General features: G+C 38.4%; 1 protein-coding gene and 1 non-coding gene across 2 annotated transcripts in view; both read left to right on the top strand.

The window, feature by feature from the left end:
* The window catches only part of LOC143681536 (uncharacterized), a 499,706-nt gene that overhangs the window by 27,173 nt on the left and 451,107 nt on the right, over window positions 1–21,426 (top strand). The gene's annotated exons all lie outside the window — the stretch shown is intronic.
* Window positions 7,184–7,287, top strand: LOC143681907 (U6 spliceosomal RNA). The gene has a single exon (XR_013174952.1). It is a non-coding gene; the product is annotated as a U6 spliceosomal RNA (small nuclear RNA).

Genomic DNA, 21,426 nt, shown 5'->3' with positions numbered 1-21,426 from the left:
AACAAAGAACCAACAAAGGTTTAGCTCTCTACTCTTCCTATACTGTCTCTAAAATTAAAACTGTGAGAATTATTCAAGGAAAGCAAACTTATGCTAAGGTTTTAGGCCCACCGAATTAATTTTGTGCAAATAGAACTTCTATCCCTTTATTCTGTAATCTTCTGTATGTTATAGTTCTTTATGTGAATCAATTAAGTCCCCTTCTTGCCTAGGGAATTTCTAACAGGAGTATAGGTGTTTTGTTTTTAGATGCGCGGACTGAGAATCAAACCAGGGTCTCCTGCATGGCAGGTGAGAATCCTACTCACAGAAGTACCCGTGCACTCCAACTATAGGGTTTTTATAGAAAGTGACACTGGTGAGTGAGGATTTGGTACTTGTTCCTCTGGGTCAATGAGCCAATCTTCCTGCAGGTTAGGAGACAAGTGCTAAAGATGCAAGTCTTTAAATAAGTGGTAATCCTGACCACAGACTCTCAAGGCACCTTCTTTCAGGGCGAGGAGGTTAATGCCAGTGTGCTTCCTCAGTCCCAATTTGGGTCATTATATTTTTAATTATTCCTCAACTATCCCCATAGATTCAATAGGATATGCTATACTCCATTTCCTGTCTTTAAAAATCATGGATATACTACGTGGCCTTGTCACCAAGGGAAAAAAGTCTCATTGGTGCCCTCCAAACATTGGCTATCCTCTTCTCTCAGCTCTAGCCCTCAATTATCCTGACCTTTTCTCTTGACATCTCTTGCTTGTCACCTGAAGAACGGTCACAAAGAAAGGTGAATGCCACATTTTGTTTCCTTAATGAACCCATGTTTGCCTTTTGTTGGCTCAGGAAAATAAGGAGACAGCGACTTTGAGGTAAAATGCATTGGGGGAAGGGCTGCATTCCCTGACCAAGTATCCCTTGCTTTGAACCAGGTCTGAATCTGGAGGATTCACTTCAAGAATCCCTTAAAGACAATGCCCCGGGATGACCTCCTAGGGCTAGGGACTGACTGCAAAGAGGGGTGTGGGCTCTTTACCTCCCTATGAATCAGCCTCAGTGCTTACATTTAAGGCCTTCCTCCTCTCTTCATATTACCCTATGAAACGTAGAACCCATAGAAAGGGATAACATTTGTTACTTTTTTTTTAATAGTGGTTGGCAAAGATAAGGTCTGGAATTGGGAATGAGGAGTAGGGCAGTGAGTGGTGTGGGGCCATGCATGCCAGGAAAGAAGAAAGATGGCAAAACTTCACCCATGTCTTTCATTTTCTCCGAAACCTTGTGTGTCCTGGTACACAGAGGTTTTAGGGAAGTATACCAGGTTAAAGGCCTTTGGGGAGCCTTCTATTCAAAAGAGTGATCTCTTAAGTCAACTTCTCCTTAGCTCTATGGATGATCATCTGGGGTTACTATAGACCAGAGTTTCTCAAGCTCAGAATTTTCCTCTTGGGCTAAATGCTTCTTTGTTATGGGAGGGCTGTCCTGTGTATTGCAGAATGTTCCAGTGCTCCTGACCTCTACTCCCTAGATGCTGGGAGAAGCCCCACCCCCAGTGATAACTAAAAGTGTTTCCAGATACTGCTAATTGTCCCCTGATGCAAAATTGCCCAGGTTTGAGAATCAGTGATGAGACTTCTTCCTCTTTCTCTACACCAGACAGAGGGACTTCTCTTCAAGGGTGTGCTCAAAGCCAAAGTAACCAAGGCACTTAATCACTTACACAGAGAGAGACTGATGACTTTAAACAAATACCACATGGAGCCAGGGCAATTGAAGCAGTCCCTTAGGGGACTGCCAGGAGTAGACGCCTCTCTTCTTTCACCGAAGAAAAGATACTGTTGATCTATCCAGAAAGTGCTCTCAGTCTGGGGCCCACATTTGATTGATAAGCCTGGGGCGAGAGAAAACACTCAGTCCTGGTTTGCCCAGGGCATTCCTGGTGTTAGCAATGAAAGTCCAAAATGACACTGCCGACTTGTTCTGGACTTTCTTCATTGCTCCTCTAACGAGAGAACAGGCCCTTGAAGCCAACTTCTCACGGGACTTTAGACAGCCGCGGACATCGGACCTTGCTGCTACTGCACGTACGCGGCCTCTTCTCTGGGCGCCCTGGAAGATACTCGAAGGATTTAGGTGTGCGTCCAAATAAGCACGTGGGGAGCAGCACAGACCTGTTCTTGATCTCTGGCTAAGCCAACGCCCCTGTTGCTGTTTATATTGAGACCCAGGGTGGTTTCCATGGGTACGAAGGTCCATGGGCTAGAGTCAGTGGTAGGATGACTGGTAAATGCCAAGTGGCTTGTTGTCTGTGCGTGCGTAAAACATTAGAAATGTGCTTTGCCAGCTACTACAGGGGAGGATGCAAATCTCTGTTGCCCTTAGTCTTTTGGCAACTGCAAGGTTGATGAAGCTCCCTGGGGCTTGTGAAATTCTCTAGCGTTTCAAATCTGGGGACCTGCTCTGTTTTCCTGCCTGCTTTTTGTGACCCAGACATTGTCTCTAGTGCTAGGGCTGGAGAACCAGTCCCATTGGGAGCATACCTGCTTATCCCGTCTCTATCCTACTTTCAATTTTTGTTTTAAATGTAAGCTTTTCTAGACTTCTCAAATTTTAAGGGAAAAAGTATTCTTTCTTGAAGGAGAAAATGGATTAGTTCATTTTTCCCTCCTCTTAAGTTCTGTAGACAGGGATATCTGTACTACTTGGTCAGTCTCATGTCTATCAAGATGCCATTAGAGAGAAGCCTGGGATTTTCAAGAATAGTAACATGGTAATTTGTCTTTCAAATACTGTTTTACTTATAGCAGCAGAAACAGGAAATGTCTACTATTTTTCAGTGTTTTAATCTGATTCACCCTTTGATATAAACAGCTTTATCTCATTGCATTGTTTATATCACATTCCTATTTCTCTGGAAAGAACAATATTTTTCCCCCCTGAAAAGTAATATATTCTTGTCTAAGAATGGCTGAAATAAGTAACAGATGGTCTTTTTTTTTTCTTCTGATATCCTCTATCCCTGCTCATTCTCAGCATTTGATTGGATGTTAAAATTGGTGTTGTTTTTAAATATTACATATGCCTAAACTTACAGGTTTGTTACCAAGTTGGCTTCTTTTATTTATATGATGGTGGTGGCATATGGATAGTTTTAGAACATAAAGCAGTTGAATGAATTTATTTGCACTTGTCAAATGGAGTGTGTGTGAACAAATCTCTTTCTTGGTTCTAAGGTACCCAGGATAGTCATGGGAAAGAGAGACAGGAAATTCAGTATGGTCTACATGATCTTGGCCATAAAATAAAGTTCACTTGTGCGCTGGGCTCTGCCTTACAACTTATTTATAACTTGGTTCTAAAGTTAAAATTTGTCATGGACCAGGACTGAGTCTTTTGTCAAAATGAAGTTTGATTCCTTTGGCTTGGGTCAGGCAAAGACTTGAGGTCAAAAAGATTTACTTTTTGTCTTATTAGGTCAGTGAGTTAAGGCATGTCACATGTCTGCCTTATGACTGTTTTCTGGTCTACATAATGAGAATGCTAATACCTACTCTATCTGTTGTAACAGTTATTGTAAGTGTAACGTGAGGTAATTAAATCACTATAATTCTAAGTTCGTTATTTCAATATTACAGTCAAGCAGTTAACTATGTTCTGTAACAATAGACTCTTTGTCTATTACACTGATCAACAGGTCATCCCTAATGTCCAGTGACATGCTCTTGAAGAAGTTTTTCTTTGTAACAAGAACTTCAAGGAAAAGAAAGCAAATGTTGATAAGGTCAGTGCTGCAAACATCTGTAAATTTTCACCTCTGGAGCAGGTATTTTGGTTACTTCATTTGTGCACTGATGTACCACAGTCCTTTGTACCTAGAAGGTGCTGATGTGTATCTTGTACCAAAACATGAATATTGTGGAGAAGCCTGAGAGGAGGAAACATGCTAAGGTTTTTTTTTTTTTAATTTAAAAAAACTTCAGATTTTGAAGGAGATGCAATTTTGTGTTCTTTTTATCGCTGCTATTCCTTTTTTCCCCTATTGATAGGAGTTCAAGGACATGAACTCTGTTTTAGTTTCCTTGGCTATTTAAACAAATACCTAGAACTGGTTCAGTTTAAACAATGGGAATTTATTAGCTCATGGTTTTGAGGCTGAGAAAAAGGCCAAATCAAGGCAATGGTTTCTCCTTGAGGACTGTGGTGCTCGGTGGCTGACTGCTGGCAATCCTTGGCTCCTTTGTTACATGGCGTGGCATGGCACTTGGTGGCATCTCCTAGTGTCTCCCTTCTCTCCCATCTTCTGTTGATGTAGCTTCCTGCTTCCTGTGGCTTTCTCTCCATCTTAATTTCATTTCATTTATAAGGACTCAGTAATAGAATTATAAGTCATCTTGATTGAGGTAGATACAACTGAAATAACCTCATCAAAAGGCCCTATTTACAGTGGGACATTTTGAAAGAAATAGGAAGGTTAGGAATTGTGTATATAAATACTGTATTATTACTGTATTTTTTACTGGAAAGATTTAAATGTCAGGAGTTAGTATGTGGTCTAAATGGATAAGCTCTTAAATTCGCAGTTTTGAAAGTGTGATATAAAATGCTATACTCGATGTGTTCTGCAAAATGGGTTTGTTGATTTGGTATTGTCAAGATACATAGCACCTCAAGTGGGCAGTCTAATGAAAAAGACACCCACTAGCAGGTGTGGGTGCCACATACGATTTTCTAGCACTGAGATACACAAAAAGCTAGCATTGTTGATGCTGGTACAAATAATATTGAAAGCAACATTTTCTTTCTCCAAGTCCTTTGAACAGAAAATATATATCCACCTGTCATCTCTACCCAGTACCTTATAAGACATAATGACAGTTCTTAATGACATATGGGGGAGGATGACCCTCTCCACTCTTTGGCAGTGGGGTTTCACAGGTAAGCAATAGGATCTTGACTTGTTTTTGACTCAGGGAAAAGGAGTGATAACTAGAGGCTTAGATTTAAGGGCTAAGGACAAGAGGGCAGGACCAGGAGATGTAAACCAAGGCTGACCACGAAGATAGATGTGGGAATGTATTTATTGGCTTCCTGGAATTCTCAGATCTTTTACTACTTGTGGCCCGATAGTAGTTTCCAGACTAACACAGCTGTCCTTTAATGGCAGCAGTTGTGTTTGAGGATCTGGTGGGTGTTTGTGTTTTTCAGTATTTTAATTTTATTTATTTATTTTTTTGGTGACCTCTTATATTTTTTCCTAACTTCTATTTAGCTGTGATTGTGTTGTAAGATATTTTTACTCATGGTTAATTTAACATACTATGAAGCAGAGACAGACTTAACACACTTAACTTCCAATGGATGCCTTAAAATCGTGATAAATCCACCTGTTAGAACACCTACTACAACAAGAGCAACTAATATATTTATCTTTGCCTGAACATGGTTTCTGGTCTTTAAGGGTTATGCTTTAAAATTATTGAGGCAAATAGATTTCCTATCTTTTGGAATTAGAGAATTTCTTGAATTATGAGAAAAGTAGGCAAGGAATGTCTTCTTTTTCAATATGAAATCTCTTTTCTTAGTGTTTGGTATTCTATCAGTTACAAAAGTGTGTGGTTTTATAATTAACCAGTGCTGTTAACTCACTTATATGTGGTGGTAACTTCTGGAACTTCCTGAAATGACATGTAGCTGGCAACCTTAAGACCGTATTATGGCCATTGGATAAGAAAGAAAAATCACTTTGAGCTCTGAGCTCTCAACAGTCCTGTGACACATTAGTTGGGTTTCCTTTTCTCTAAGCCAGAAGATTGGCAAATCTTCAGCCTTCTTTAGAGACTCTTCCCATAGCTATTCCCTTCAAATCCTGCCCTTAGCAGAGCTTCTGTCTTCCTGAACTATTCTCCCAAGAGTCAACACTTTCCCTTTGCAGTTTTTATTAATATTGAATTGAATCCTCTTGGCGGCTTGAGGAAAAAAAGTTCTCCTCCTTGGCTGAAACTGTATTGTGACCATTGAAAATGGATTTGCTAATTCTCTGCATAGAAACAGCGACGTGGGTATGTTTGTGGGCATGCTGTATAGGTTGAATAATGGCTGCTGCTAGCGGAAATTTGTGGGGAATGCTGAGGCATATGCCCTTCTCTTTTTTTCTTCAAAAATTGCACTCTCTGTTACTCACTGGCCTTCAGCAGCCTGGGAGAGGCATGAAGAACTTACATCTCAGGGAAGCCCCTTTAGGTATCACAGCCTATACAGTTGGAACATAGTAGGAAAGAATCTCTGAATGACAGTTCTTGTACCCCCTCCTCTGAAACCATGGTGCCCTTTGACCTTTGGCTTTGCATGCCAGCCCATAAAGAGAGAACAATAGACATTTATTGCATTCTTGCTTATTTTCCACTGACCAATCATTTGCTGCTGTGGTAAAAAGCATGCATATTATTCACTGATACTGATACCTTAGCGTGAAGACCACTGGCTAGTGTGCAAAAGTTTTCCTAAATAAAAACACTTCATGCATAACAACCTTGAATATACTTTCTCCTTTCTCTGTAATTGTTGGCTCTTCTCGTCTACCATTTGCTTAACTCTTAGAAAGAAATTCAGATATATTCCATACGCATTTCAATCTACTATCATTATCTATTTCTGGAAAGACACTTAATCTAAGAGGATTAATATACTGTTACTTTAATTACATATTACAGGTATACAGGATTTATAGCTAGACTTTGGAGAGATTTTTAAAAGAAATTCAAATTAATCCAGTTAATCCAAGGTTCCAGTTAAACAGTTTTAAGTAATGTGTTTGATACTTACATTAATTTATCAGTAGGTAGAGCCACCATTGAATTAATTAACAGCTTTGGTTTTAAGTTACAAATTAAATCTTTCAATAGAATATAGCCTTATCCTTTTATGCATATTTCTGCAGTTGATTAAACTTTTCATACTAAGGATCAAAATAATATCACTTATTTGCAATGCTTTCCCTCCTTTAAATAAACAGTTTTCTAACATCTTAAACTTTAATTTCTTCGCTCTTTGCACCCTTTTTGAAATAAACTCATGGAAGTCCCCTGCCTTCCTAAGTGTTGAGAAATGACTGTGTAATCCCTTAGAATGTCCTGTTTGGCCATCACTGGCCTAGCATCTTAACTGTTAATCTTTCCTAAGGAAAACAAGCCTCTCCTCTTGAAAGGTTGGGACTTTAAAAATAACAAATACATATAGAGAAGATTAGCATGGTCCCTGTACAAGGATGACATGCAAATTCATGAAGCATTCCATATTTAAAAAAACAAATAACAAATGCACTGTTTTTTATGAGGTAAATGCTCATAAGTTATTATTTTTTTCCCCTGAATTCTGTTTCTTTTTGAAGAACAGGAGAAGGGAGAGCAGTTTATATTGTGATCCATCCATGGAAGACCCACACATTTGTGCTAAATTAACACTTCCTGGGAGGAGATTTTTACTAATTCTCTTCTAGATAACCTAGTTACTACGGTTATTCTTAACAAAACAAAACACACACATGCACACACATACACACACACAAAACAACAACAAAAGAAACTCCTGTGGGAAATACACCCCCGCTGGTCAAAAGCAGGAAGGAAAAGCTAAACTCTGTTTAAAATCTGGACCCTTTGACCCGTGAACTTTAAGTTCCTTTCCTGTAGGGTTCTCTAAAAGCCAGAATGACCGAGATATGACTCCCACTGCAGTAAATGAATGGAAGCAGATGCAGGTTGGTTTTCAAGAAGCTGGACTTTGATTATGCTATTACCAAAGAAACCAAAAGAAATTCTCTCATACATAAAGGAAGTTTTGTATGATGGTGGTCAATGATTCAACTATTCCTGTCTAAACTTTTTTCTTCTTTGGAGTACAGTGACCTAAGCAAGAATCTTCTTGCAATTAAGTTCACTGAGAAACAAGTGAGGGGATAACACAAACTCATTTATAGTTCATACACACACACACACACACACACACACATGCATACCCAAAACAGACATACACCCATATGCATATGCACATATAGCCATATGCAAATGAAATTCTTGGTGTTTTTCAACTGTTTTTCTTTACCTGGTGCTGTTTCAGAGGCTGTGAAATCCTCTACCAAATGGCAAAATTGTCTTCGATTGGTTTACAAAAAAAAATATATTTTCTTTCTTTTAGGGCTGAAGTAAAGACAGAACTTGAGACAGTGTACAAACGGAACAAGCATGCCTTCCCTTAAGAGCAATTTTTTGTTTACTTAGTCTGTTGATATAATAGTCTATTGGTTACTTCAGCCTAAATGTGGGAAAACCCACTGTCCTCTGCTCTGGAGGCCTGAGCTTGGGACCAATCTGGAACTGCCTGTGAGGAGCTAGAAGCCCTTGCTGTACAAACAACCATCAAGCCAGCACCCTTAAGTAAAGGAAGAAGAAACTCAACCAACCAACTCGGTCTGCATATTTTGAGTGCCATGTCTCGAAGGCAGCCATGCCTGTGTTGGGGGAGCTGAGGGTTTTCCAGGTAGACACATACCAAGAATGGTACGTATCACTGAAATGGATGCTCACACGGTCATGCTGGGAGCATAATTGAGTAAGGAGGACCTCAAGACATCAAACCTAGAATCTATGGGAAAAAAATGCTTGATTTGACTCAGTGAAAAACTTAAATTCCATGTAGAAAAACTGAGATCAAAAGACAAACTGAAACAGATATTGAAACATGGAAAGTGGCAACAATTGCTATTTATGATAGGTAAAGATTAAAAGCCTATAACAAAACATTCCAATTAAAAAAGGGACAGAGACTTCCGGAGAAGATGGTGGCTTAGTAAGACGCGCGGGTCTTAGTTCCTCCTCCAGAACAGCTACTAGAGAAGTAGAAATGATACAGAACAACTCCCGGAGCCACAGCAGAGACCAACAAGACAGCGTACCCCATTCTGGAACGGTTGACTGGCTGGGAGAACCTGCTCCGGTGAGATCGCCGAGGGGCGTGGGCTTCCCTGGGCCGGGGCGGCAGGCGGCCAGAGTCCCTCCCTCCCTCCTTCCTAGGCAGGCTGGGAAAATTGGATAGGCGATCCCCTCAAGCCTTGGCGGTTGGCGCGCCCCCCCCCCCACACGCGGCCCCCCGGACCAGCTGGGAGAATTGGATCGGAGATCCCAAAGCCGCGGAGAATGGCGACCGGGGTCCCTTCCAAACACGTGGCTTCCCAGTCCGGCTAGGAACGGTGGATAGACACTCCCCCAGGCCGCGGCGGCTGGCGCACCCCCCCCCATGCTTGGTGCCCCCGGCTGGCTGGGAAATTTGGACAGGCGCTCCCCCAAGCCGCAGAGGCCGGCGACCCTACCCACGCGCGGATCCCCAGGCTGGCTGGGAGATTCGGATTGGCACTCCCCCAAGCCGCTTCGGCTGGCGACCCCCCCCACAACGAGAGTTTTCGAAAGTTAAAGGAGCCACAGCATCTTTTACTGGTGGGACCCGCAGACAGATGAGCGTCACGAGCGCCACCTACTGGGCAGGATAAGAAAAACAGAGCCCAGAGATTTCACAGAAAAATCTTTCAACCTGCGGGGTCTTACACCCAGGGAAATCTGATTAAATGCCTAGATGCCAGCAGAAGATAACGGATCACACTCAGAAAATTGAAAATATGGCCCAGTCAAAAGAACAAACCAATAGTTCAAATGAGATACAGGAGCTGAGGCAACTAATGCTAAATATATGAACAGAAATGGAAAACCTCTTCAAAAATGAAATCGATAAATTGAGGGAGGACATGAAGAAGACATGGGCTGAACAACAAGAAATAGAAAAACTGAAAAAACAAAACACAGAACTTATGGGAGTGAAGGACAAAGTAGAAAAGCTGGAAAAAACAATGGATACCTACAATGGTAGATTTAAAGAGACAGAAGCTAGAATTAGTGAATTGGAGGATGGAACATCTGAATTCCAAAAAGAAACAGAAACTATAGGGAAAAGAATGGAAAAATTTGAACAGGGGATCAGGGAGCTGAATGACAATATGAAGCACACAAATATACGTGTTGTGGGTGTCCCAGAAGGAGAAGAGAAGGGAAAAGGAGGAGAAAAACTAATGGAAGAAATTATCACTGTAAATTTCCCAACTCTTATGAAAGACCTAAAATTACAGATCCAAGAAGTGCAGCACACCCCAAAGAGAATAGACCCAAATAGGCATTCTCCAAGACACTTACTAGTTAGAATGTCAGAGGTCAAAGAGGAAGAGAGGATCTTGAAAGCAGCAAGAGAAAAACAATCCATCACATACAAGGGAAACCCAATAAGACTATGTATAGATTTCTCAGCAGAAATCATGGAAGCTAGAAGACAGTGGGATGATATATTTAAATTACTAAAAGAGAAAAACTGCCAACCAAGACTTCTATATCCAGCAAAATTGTCCTTCAAAAATGAGGGAGAAATTAAAACATTCTCAGACAAAAAGTCACTGAGAGAATTTGTGACCAAGAGACCAGCTCTGCAAGAAATACTAAAGGGAGCACTAGAGTCAGATATGAAAAGACAGAAGAGAGAGGTATGGAGAAGAGTGTAGAAAAAATAGAAGGAAAATCAGATATGATATATATAATACAAAAGGCAAAATGGTAGAGGAAAATATTATCCAAACAGTAATAACACTAAATGCTAATGGACTGAATTCCCCAATCAAAAGGCATAGACTGGCAGAATGGATTAAAAAACAGGATCCTTCTATATGCTGTCTACAGGAAACACATCTTAGACCCAAAGATAAACATAGGTTGAAAGTGAAAGGTTGGGAAAAGATATTTCATGCAAATAACAACCAGAAAAGAGCAGGAGTAGCTATACTCATATCCAACAAATTAGACTTTAAATGTAAAACAGTTAAAAGAGACAAAGAAGGACACTATCTACTAATAAAAGGAACAATTAAACGAGAAGACATAACAATCATAAATATTTATGCACCGAACCAGAATGCCCCAAAATACGTGAGGAATGCACTGCAAACACTGAAAAGGGAAATAGACACATATACCATAATAGTTGAAGACTTCAATTTACCACTCTCATCAATGGACAGAACATCTAGACAGAGGATCAATAAAGAAATAGAGAATCTGAATATAACTATAAATGAGCTAGGCTTAATAGGCATTTATAGGACATTACATCCCACAACAGCAGGATACACCTTTTTCTCAAGTGCTCATGGATCATTCTCAAAGATAGACCATATGCTGGGTCACAAAGCAAGTCTTAACAAATTTAAAAAGATTGAAATCATACACAACACTTTCTCGGATCATAAAGGAATGAAGTTGGAAATCAATAATAGGCGGAGTGCCAGAAAATTCACATACGTGGAGGCTCAACAACACACTCTTAAACAACGAGTGGGTCAAGGAAGAAATTGCAAGAGAAATTAGTAAATACCTCAAGGCGAATGAAAACGAAAACACAACATATCAAAACCTATGGGACACAGCAAAGGCAGTGCTAAGAGAGAAATTTATTGCCCTAAATGCCTATATCAGAAAAGAAGAAAAGGCAAAAATTCAGGAATTAACTATCCATTTGGAAGAACTGGAGAAAGAACAGCAAACTAACCCCAAAGCAAGGAAAAGGAAAGAAATAACAAAGATTAGAGCAGAAATAAATGAAATTGAAAAGATGAAAACAATAGAGAAAATCAATAAGACCAGAAGTTGGTTCTATGAGAAAATCAATAAGATTGATGGGCCCTTAGCAAGATTGACAAAAAGAAGAAGAGAGAGGATGCAAATAAATAAGATCAGAAATGGAAGAGGAGACATAACCACTGACCTCACAGAAATAGAGGAGGTAATAACAGGATACTATGAACAACTTTACGCTAATAAATACAATAATCTAGATGAAATGGATGGGTTCCTGGAAAGACATGAACAACGAACTTTAACTCAAGAAGGGATAGATGACCTCAACAAACCAATCACAAGTAAAGAAATCGAATCAGTCATTCAAAAGCTTCCTAAAAAGAAAAGTCCAGGGCCAGACGGCTTCACATGTGAATTTTATCAAACATTCCAGAAAGAATTAGTACCAACTCTCCTCAAACTCTTCAAAAAAATCGAAGTGGAGGGAAAGCTACCTAATTCATTCTATGAAGCCAACATCACCCTCATACCAAAACCAGGCAAAGATATTACAAAAAAAGAAAACTACAGACCAATCTCTCTAATGAATATAGATGCAAAAATCCTCAATAAAATTCTAGCAAATCATATCCAACAACACATTAAAAGAATTATACATCATGACCAAGTAGGATTCATCCCAGGTATGCAAGGATGGTTCAACATAAGAAAATCAATTAAGGTAATACACCATATCAACAAATCAAAGCAGAAAAATCACATGATCATCTCAATTGATGCAGAGAAGGCATTTGACAAGATTCAACATCCTTTCCTGTTGAAAACACTTCAAAAGACAGGAATACAAGGTAACTTCCTTAAAATGATAGAGGGAATATATGAAAAACCCACAGCTAATATCATCCTCAATGGGGAAAAATTGAAAACTTTCCCCCTAAGATCAGGAACAAGACAAGGATGTCCATTATCACCACTATTATTCAACATCATGTTGGAGGTTCTAGCCAGAGCAATTAGACAAGAAAAAGAAATACAAGGCATCAAAATTGGAAAGGAAGAAGTAAAACTATCACTGTTTGCAGATGATATGATACTATACGTCGAAAACCCAGAAAAATCCACAACAAAACTGCTAGAGATAATAAATGAGTACAGCAAAGTAGCAGGTTACAAGATCAACATTCAAAAATCTGTAGCATTTCTATACACTAGTAATGAACAAGCTGAGGGGGAAATCAAGAAACGAATCCCATTTACAATTGCAACTAAAAGAATAAAATACCTAGGAATAAATTTAACTAAAGAGACAAAAAACCTATATAAAGAAAACTACAAAAACTGCTAAAAGAAATCACAGAAGACCTAAATAGATGGAAGGGCATACCGTGTTCATGGATTGGAAGACTAAATATAGTTAAGATGTCAATCCTACCTAAATTGATTTACAGATTCAATGCAATACCAATCAAAATCCCAACAACTTATTTTTCAGAAATAGAAAAACCAATAAGCAAATTTATCCGGAAGGGCAGGGTGCCCCGAATTGCTAAAAACATCTTGAGGAAAAAAAACGAAGCTGGAGGACTTGCACTGCCTGACTTTAAGGCATATTATGAAGCCACAGTGGTCAAAACAGCATGGTATTGGCATAAAGATAGATATATCGACCAATGGAATCGAATAGAGTGCTCAGATATAGACCCTCTCATCTATGGACATTTGATCTTTGATAAGGCAGTCAAGCCAACTCACCTGGGACAGAACAGTCTCTTCAATAAATGGTGCCTAGAGAACTGGATATCTATATGCAAAAGAATGAAAGAAGACCCGTATCTCACACTCTATGCAAAAGTTAACTCAAAATGGATCAAAGATCTAAACATTAGGTCTAAGACCATAAAACAGTTAGAGGAAAATGTAGGGAGATATCTTATGAAACTTACAATTGGAGGCGGTTTTATGGACCGTAAACCTAAAGCAAGAGCACTGAAGAAAGAAATAAATAAATGGGAGCTCCTCAAAATTAAACACTTTTGTGCATCAAAGAACTTCATCAAGAAAGTAGAAAGACAGCCTTCACAATTGGAGACAATATTTGGAAATGACATATCAGATAAAGGTCTAGTATCCAGAATTTATAAAGAGATTGTCCAACTCAACAACAAAAAGACAGCCAACCCAATTACAAAATGGGAAAAAGACTTGTACAGACACCTCTGAGAAGAGGAAATACAAATGGCCAAAAGGCACATGAAGAGATGCTCAATGTCCCTGGCCATTAGAGAAATGCAAATCAAAACCACAATGAGATATCATCTCACACCCACCAGAATGGCCATTATCAACAAAACAGAAAATGACAAGTGCTGGAGAGGATGCGGAGAAAGAGGCACACTTATCCACTGTTGGTGGGCATGTCAACTAGTGCAACCACTGTGGAAGGCAGTTTGGCGGTTCCTCAAAAAACTGAATATAGAATTGCCATATGACCCAGCAATACCATTGCTAGGTATCTATTCAAAGGACTTAAGGGCAAAGACACAAACAGACATTTGCACACCAATGTTTATAGCAGCGTTATTTACAATTGCAAAGGGATGGAAACAGCCAAAATGTCCATCAACAGAAGAGTGGCTAAACAAACTGTGGTATATACATACGATGGAATATTATGCAGCTTTAAGACAGAATAAACTTATGAAGCATGTAATAACATGGATGGACCTAGAGAACATTATGCTGAGTGAGTCTAGCCAAAAACTAAAGGACAAATACCGTATGGTCCCACTGATGTGAACCGACATTCGAGAATAAACTTGGAATATGTCATTGGTAACAGAGACCAACAGGACTTAGAAACAGGGTAAGATAATGGGTAATTGGAGCTGAAGGGATACAGACTATGCAACAGGACTAGATACAAAAACTCAAAAATGGACAGCACAATAATACCTAATTGTAAAGTAATGTTAAAACACTGAATGAAGCTGCATCTGAGCTATAGGTTTTTTTTTGTTTGTTTGTGTCTTTTTTTACTATTATTATTATTTTTATTTTTTCTGTATATTAACGTTCTATGTCTTTTTCTGTTTTGCTAGTTCTTTTCCTAAATTGATGCAAATGTACTAAGAAATGATGATCATGCATCTATGTGATGATGTTAATAATTACTGATTGCATATGTAGAATGGAATGATTTCTAAATGTGTTAATTTCTTTTTTCTTTAATTAATAAAAAAAGTAAAGAAAAAGGGACAGATGATGACAGACATATTGTAGAATAAGAAATGAAGATATATGAAAGAAAGATACTAAATCTCATGAGATCCAGGTTAATAAAGGAGACAGTTTGAGTTGGAAAGGTAAATACTGATACCTAAATTTGATTCTCTCCTGGGGGTTTGGTGAAACAGGCCTTCTCATATAATACTCCTATGTATATAGGCTATTATAAGCCTTTTGGGGATCAAGTTGGCAATATTGTTTAAAATGTTCATAACTCTGATTCAGCTATCCAGTTCTATGATTTATCTTATAAAACTCTTGCCCAATTTAAGCAATAGCATATAGGCTGTGGCATTTGTTTAATGGTGAAGTTGAAATTAAAACCAGATATCTCTCTGCATAATTATAGTGAATACATATATTGGAACTCTGTGTCATCACTTACAAAATATATGTAGACCCTGTGATAGTTTGATTCAGGTGTCAATTTGTCCAGGTGATGGTACCTGGTTCTGCTGCTGCGAACTTAAATCATCAACATGTGAATCTCATCTATGGCTGATTACATCTGTGGTTGGTTAAGGTGTCTAAGGGAAGTGCCTTCCCCAACTAATGAGGCTTAAGAGGAGAGGCCAGAAGAGAGAGAAGGAGCTCAGTCTAGCCCAGCACAACGCAGCTCATAGTGGATCAGACACAGACATTTGGAGGTGCAGAAATGATATGCACTGGGGAAAGCCATTTGAACCTAGAAAAGGGAGAGAGGGCTGGCAGACATCACTATGTACTTTCCCAGATGACAGAGAAACCTAGAGGAAAGTTAGCTGCCTTTCCTCAGAGGAACTATAAATTTGTAACTAAACAAATCTGGCATATTGCATTCTGGCAGCCTTAGCAAACTAAAACAGACCCCTATATACCAACATGAAAAGGGTTTAAGAAAAGTAGAAAAGTGACTTTCAGAGCAGTAAAGATCCCATTTTACCAAGAGAACAAATTTTTGCATATTATACCTACAAATAATTTTGGAGAAAAGACTTGTTATGTTAATTATTGTGGAGTGGGTAGAGAGAGGTAAATGTGGGGGTGAGGATTAGGGGGAATTTCACTGCCCATTAAAAATTCATTTTTTTTAAATACTAAGGACAGCTTACTTTTCAAATCAGAAGAAAGCTGTAAAAAAAAATATGCTTATGGCCAATTCTAGATTATCTCTGTTCTTTCTGTATATATTAATATTCAGTATTTTTCCTCCTTATTAGAGAAGTTCTACAACTTATACATAGAATTACTATGCATAAAGTACAGGATTTCCGTATACCACTCCACCACCATCATCTTGCATTGGTGTGAACTGTTTTTACCAATGGATGATAGCACATGTTTATAATTATAATACTAAAGTCCGTGGTTTAACTTAGGGTTCACTGTTCAGTTCTGTGAATATTTTGGCAATTGTGAATAATGCCACCGTGAATGCCAATGTGTGAATATGTGCTTGAGTTCTGCTTTCCATTCTTTTGGGTTTATACCTAGTAGTGGGATTGCTGGGACATATGGCAATTCTGTACTTTCTGAGGGACTGCCAGGTTGTCTTGTATGGTGACTGCACCACTTTACATTGCCACCAGCAATGAATGAGTCCTTATTTCTCCACATCTTCTCCAAAACTTTTTTAAATTTTTTTTTAATAGCAGCCATTCTAATGAGTGTGAAATGGTATCTCATCATAGTTTTGATTTGTATTTCCCTGATTATGGCTAATGATATTGAGCACTTTTTCACATGCTTTCTGATCATTGGTATATCTTCTGTGGAGAGGTGTTTATTGAGGTCTTTTGCCCACTTTTAAATTGGGTTGTCTTTTTGTTAATTGGAAATATTTCTTTATAGGTTCGGGATATTAAACTATTATCATATATATGGTTTCCAAATATTTTCTCCCATTGTGTAGGTGGTTGTTTCACTTTCATGATGAAGTCCTTTGAAGATCAAAAGTTTTATTTTGTGGAGGTCCCATTCATCTATTACTCCTTTATTTTTTTAAACTTTTAAAATTGTATAATATAACATATATACAAAGCAAAGAAATAAAAAAGCAATAGTTTTCAAAGCACTCTTCAACAAGTGGTTACAGGACAGATACCAGAGTTTGTCATGGGCTACAATACAATTCTCTCATATTTTTCCTTCTAGCTGTTCCAGAATATAGGAGACTAGAGGACTTAAATACTTTTTTATCGTCACAATCGACTTTTTTTCCTTTTTTTTGTGAAAAATAACATATATACAAAACTATAAATTTCAAAGTACAGCACCACAATTAGTTGTAGAACATACGGGTTACAATTTCCCAATTTTAGGTGTTTAATTCTAATTACTCTAAAATACTGGAGACTAAGAGATACTGATTTAATGATTCAACATTCATATTCATTTGTTAAGTCCTATCTTCTATGTATAATTCCTCCATCACCTTTGGTCTTTCTATACCTCTCTTTGCGGTTGTTTGGGCAATGGAAATTCTAAGTTTTTGTATTGGAAGGGCCTGTCACAAATATGGGGTAGGGAGATGGAGCTATCTGATGTTCTGGAGAGGCTGGGCTACGTTTCAGCACTTATCTGGACCAGGGACCCATCTGGATGTTGTAGGTTTCTGGAAAGTTACTCTAGTGCCTGAAACCCTTGTGGAATCTTACAAATTGCCCTAAGTGTTCTTAAAGATTGGCTGGAATGGTCCTGGTTGGGGGTTGGCAGGTTATGATAGGTAGCAAAGTCTACCTGAAGTTTGTATAAAAGCAACCTCCAGAGTAGTCTCTCAACCCTATTTGAACTCTCTCTGCCACTGATACTTTATTGATTATACCTCTTTTCCCCCATTTGGTCAGGATGGAATTGTTGATCCCACAGTACCAGATCTGGATTCATCCCTTTCCCACATCACCAGGGAGACTTTCACCCCTGGATGTCATGTCCCATGTAGTGGGGAGGGCAATGACTTCACTTGCGGAGTTGGGCTTAGAGAGACTGAGGTCACATCTGAGCAACAACCGAGGTCCTCCAGAAGTAACTCTTGGGCATGCCTATAGGTAGTCTAAACTTCTATGCTACCTACATAAGCTTCACAAGAGTAAGCCTCATGATCGAGGGCATGGCCTATTGAATTGGGTATCCCTAAAGTTTGCACAGTATCAGGGGATTCCCTGATGGTAAGGTTTAATAGTTCCATATTCTTTCTCCTCTCCCTCAAGGGACTTTGTCAATACTTTTTGATTATCTGGTTAATAATACTCTAGGATGTTTCTAGGCATTACAATAATCTATACAGGATTAAAGGACCTCTTTCTTATTCTGTGCTTCCTGTGTTTCAGTTGTTTAAATGAGCTATACAGATAGGTTGAATTAGATTATGTGCAACAGAAAATTTCAGTTCTAGATCAAATAAACCTTTCTTCCATTGGTCTCAAAGAGTATGTGGTTCTAAAATATGGACACTGTCTTTCTTACCCCTTTGTTATAGATTACTTTAACCCCAAGCCGTTTGGATTCATTTTTATATCTAAATACCAGGTTATATATATATAAAACAGCATCTCAAAATCCAGAAATAATAATTACTGCTTCAGACTTATATGTGTCTGGTATAAAATTTACAGTTTAGTCTCCTGTCTTCTTATAAGCATTTTCTAAAGGTGACCATACCATTGTTTTTTGTTTCTGCCTTTTTTTTTTTTTTGTCTCGCCAAATGTTCCACATGTTCATTCAAATCATTGCATGCCTCATGACATTGCCCCTTTTTGTAGCAGCACAACTTTGGTTCATAAATATACACCATCATTTGCCAATCTACTTATCCATAAGTGCATCCTTCAACCACCTGCATTCATCGGGTGTCATGTAGAGGGCCCAAAGTCCACAGTCCATCAACATTCTCTATTTTAGATAATTTCATTGTTCCCAAGAGACAGAAAACAAACACATCCTCATCAAATAGGACATTTAAACCTCCTTTTAGCTCTTGTCCTTCACCCCATTATTTACCTCTGCTGTTGCCGTGGTAGTGCTGATGGTTTTCTTTTGAACATAGCTCATAGCATGCAATAGCAGTTTTCCCCCTGTACCCTGGACTTAAACATTTTTTTTATACAAGAATCATATCTTTGAAATAATTCCTATGGGAATTCATTCATATTTCTAGTGTGAGTCAGTGGGACACATAGGTGTATATAACCCCTTTCAATCTTGTTCATCTTCAGTATGGTAATACTACTTCTAGACCCATTAGAGAATCACCTTCACTCCTATCTGTTCCCTTACATTGGTATTCAACCTCATTAGATAACAGTTCACCCATCTCTAGCTTCTATGTATCTCTAAGTCCCCTGTATTTTGTATTATAAGTCTATGATTGTATCTTTATGCTGGTCATAAAAGTGGAATCATACAGTGTCTGTCTTTTTGTGTCTGGCTAACTTCACTCAGCCCTATGTCCTTAAGGCTCATCTATCTTGTCATGTGCTTCGGGACGTCATTTTGTCTTACTGCTGCATGATATTCCATTGTATGTGTATACCACATTTTGTTGATCCACTTGTCTGTTGATGGGCATTTGGCTTGTTTCCATATTTTGGCGATTGTGAATAATGCTGCTATGAACATCGGTGTGCAAATGTCTATTTGTGTCGTTGCTTTCAGCTCTTCTGGGTACGTACCAAGTACTGCTATTGCTGTGTCATAGGGCAGCTTGATATTTAGTTTCCTAAGGAACTGCCAGTTTTCCATAGTGGCTGCACCATTGTACATTCCCACCAGCAGTGCATAAGTGTCCCAGTTTTCTCTACATCCTCTCCAACATTTATAGTTTCCTGATTGCTTAATAGCAGCCATTCTTATAGGTGTGAGGTGGTATCTCATTGTAGTCTTGATCTGCATTTCCCATATAACCAGTGAAAATGAGCGTCTCTCCGTGTGCTCTTGAGCTATCTGTATTTGCTCTTTATAAAAATGCCTATTCATATCTTTAGCCTATTTTATAATTGGATCCTTTGTTCTTCTGTTGTTGAGTTGAGTGATTTCTTTGTATATACAAGAAATCAAACCTTAGTTTGATATGTGATGTCCAAATATTTTCTCCCATTGAGTTGACTGCATCTTCACCTTTATGACAGTCTTTTGAGGTGCAGAAGCATTTGATTTTGAGGAATTCCCATTTATCTACTTTTTTGTTGTTGCTTGTGCTTTGGGTGTAAAGTTTACGAAGCTACCTCCTATTACTAGGTCTTGAAGATGTTTCCCTACATTTTCTTCTAGGAGCTTTATGGTTCTAGTTCTTATATTTATGTGTTTGATCCACATTGAGTTAATTTTTGTAAGGGTATAAGGTTTCATTCTTTTGGCTATTGATATCCAGTTCTTCCATTCCCAATTATTGAAAAGAATATTTTGTCTTAGTTCAGAGGATTTGGGGTACTTGTCAAAAAACAGTTGACCATAGATTTGGCGGTCTGTTTCTGCACTCTTGATCCCGTTCCATTGGTCAATGCTTCTGTCTTTGTGCCAGCACCATGCTGTTTTTACTACTGTGGCTTTAGAATAGGTTTTAAAGTCAGGGAGTGTTAATCCTCTCACTTTATTTTTTTTTAGGATGCATTTAGCTAGTCAGGGTGTCTTTCCCTTCCAGATGAATTTGGTATTTAGCTTCTCCAAATCTTCAAAGTAGGTTGTTGAAATTTTGATTGGTACTGTGTTGAATCTGAAGATCAACTTGGCGAGAATTGACATCTTAACTAGATTTAGCCTTCCTATCCATGAGCAGGGAATGTCTTTCCACCTATTTAGATCACCTTTGATTTCTTTTAGCAGTGTTATGTAGTTTTCTGTGTACAAGTCCTTTATGTCCCTTTAAGTTCTTTTGTAAGTATTTGATTCTTTTATTTGCTATTTTGAATGGAACTTTTTCCTTTATTGACTCCTCAGGTAGCTCATTGCTTGTGTATAAAAATGTTACTGATTTTTGCATATTAACTTTATACCCTGCCACCTTGCTGAATTTGTTTATTAGCTCAAGTAACTTTGCTGTAGATTTCTCAGGATCTTCCAAGTATGAAAATGTGTCTGCAAATAATGAGAGTTTTACTTCTTCCTTTCCAACTTGGATGCCTTTTATTTCTTTGTCCTGCATGATTGCTCTAGCTAGAACTTATAGCACAATGTTGAATAATAGTGGAGGTAGTGGACATCCTTGTCTTATACCTGATCTTAGGGGAAAGGCTTTCAGTCTCTCTCCATTTAATACAATGCTGGCTATTAGTTTTTCATATATTCTCTTTATCATATTAGGGTAGTTACCTTTGATTCATATCTTTTAGAGTGTTTTTATCAGAAAGGGATGCTGAATTTTGTAGAATGCTTTTTCAGCATCAATTGAGATGATCATGATATTTTTCCCTTTTGATTTGTTGATATGTTGTATTACATTAATTGCTTTTTCTTGTATTGAACCATCCTTGCATTCCTGGTATAAACCCCACTTGGTCATGGTGTAAAATCCAA

Source organism: Tamandua tetradactyla, chromosome 4, assembly GCF_023851605.1.
Source record: "Tamandua tetradactyla isolate mTamTet1 chromosome 4, mTamTet1.pri, whole genome shotgun sequence".
Taxonomy (NCBI): Eukaryota; Metazoa; Chordata; class Mammalia; order Pilosa; family Myrmecophagidae; genus Tamandua; species Tamandua tetradactyla.
The sequence above is the reverse complement of the archived record's forward strand: the minus strand, read 5'-3'. Positions and strand labels throughout refer to the sequence as shown.